This window comes from Kogia breviceps, chromosome 1, assembly GCF_026419965.1.
Source record: "Kogia breviceps isolate mKogBre1 chromosome 1, mKogBre1 haplotype 1, whole genome shotgun sequence".
Classification (NCBI taxonomy): domain Eukaryota; kingdom Metazoa; phylum Chordata; class Mammalia; order Artiodactyla; family Physeteridae; genus Kogia; species Kogia breviceps.
The window spans coordinates 158,873,563-158,875,327 of record NC_081310.1 but is presented as its reverse complement, the minus strand read 5'-3'; positions in this window follow the sequence as shown (position 1 = coordinate 158,875,327).

Sequence of the window (1,765 nt, the reverse complement as noted above, 5' to 3'; positions counted from 1 at the left end):
GATTCTAACATTAAGCCCCACCGTTCTTCTGATGATGAAGTACAGCCACCTGGTCTCTGCTAATCTGAGTTCTTATCCTCATTGCTACCAGGGAGCCCATCTCCTACCATCAGTCCTGACTTAGAGACCACAGCTGCTGCAAGATTCTAAATGATGTCGGTAATTTCCCTACCTAGTGCATTCTTTGTTGTCTTGGTAAATGGAGTGTCCTCCAAGCTTTCCAAAAAACACGATTGGTGGATTTTTCAGTCTTAGATAATAAACCCATTATTGCAGTCCCACTTCATTGAGCCTTTTGATTCCCTTTACCATGGCAGTTCTGGCATCTCTGTTTATTTAATGTGTGGCTATTACTTTTTTCAAGTTTTAAAGAGCCATTCCAGCAGTGTATAGAACCATCTCTTAGGGGTCCTTGCTGAGTGCTAAATCCTGTGTCACAGCAGAGAGCCCTGATATTGATGAACTATCCCTTATCCAGCTTTAAATTCCCACCCCCATTTATCCAGCCCTCAGGCATCCTTTCCTGGTACTTGCCATTACATGTAAGTCAGGTGCTATAGCTATTTGGGGATTTAATATTGCCTACTTGGGCTATTTGATCCTAGTTATGAGTCTGGTGGCCACGAGGAGAAATCAGAGCAGATCCTGAGGAGGACTTACATTGTCTTATAAGGTACCTACAAAGTGGGGAGGGATGGGCCTTTATTTTCCCACCTAGGCCAGAGGGTCACTTCTATAGGCTCAGAGGATTCAGAGTCGTCTTGGGATTCAAGCGTTTTAAATGAATCTACCTAGATATTTTCACCCCACATCTCAAGGTCCTACTTCTTCCCCATCAGGACCCAACTCTTATGAGGAAACTTTCCTACACTGAGAATTCAGCCTTTTCTAAAATTCTCCCATTCTTAAAATTCTGCTGGATAATTATCTCTGAATACTGGCTTCCAGAGATGAGGGTCTCTTTAAATACTAACAATGAGGTCCTTTGTTTTCAATTGTTGATTAATAGATCTTAGGTCATTTTCTTTTATCAGTCTTTCATCAGACTCAGCATCAGTCACCCACTTCCACAATCCTTATAGTTGCTATTTCCCATATATTTTTCTTTTTTTTTTAGCCTTTGAAGTGTTTAATGTTTTACAGTTTAAAGGGAAACAAATCCATTAAGGAAAACAAATCCATTATATAAATATCAGTAAGACCCACAACTACATATAGAAACTGTACAGGAGGATTATGGATTGTATAGAAACTGATGTATATCAATGGTATCAGTTTTTCTCAAGTACATTAATATTTTCACACCACTATTAACAACATAAAAGTTCAAAAATTATTACATTTTATTCCCTCTTCTAAAGTTGCTACATAAAATATTTTTTCTAAATATAACCACATTTAAATAGAAAATCTAATTATAACTGCTTCTTGTGTTTAGCCGCAGTGTATAAGAAAGCATGTTATCCTTCCCCATGGGGTGTGCTATAACCTCATCAATGAAATTCCTGTATTGACAAAATGTCTCTTAGGAGACATTAAATAGAAGAGAACTGGTGCAAATTCATTCCACAATATGAACAGAATTACAGCAAATTTTGATTATAATAATGAGTATACTATATTAACTTGGAAAGGAGATTGTGTTCATGGAAAAAAAATGGAGATTCAACTCCTTGAGTAGCTCTATATGTGAAATATGAAGCCACCATTGTATCTAAAATTGAATCTGAAATATGGGTAACAAAATTGATCAAAACTATTTTCC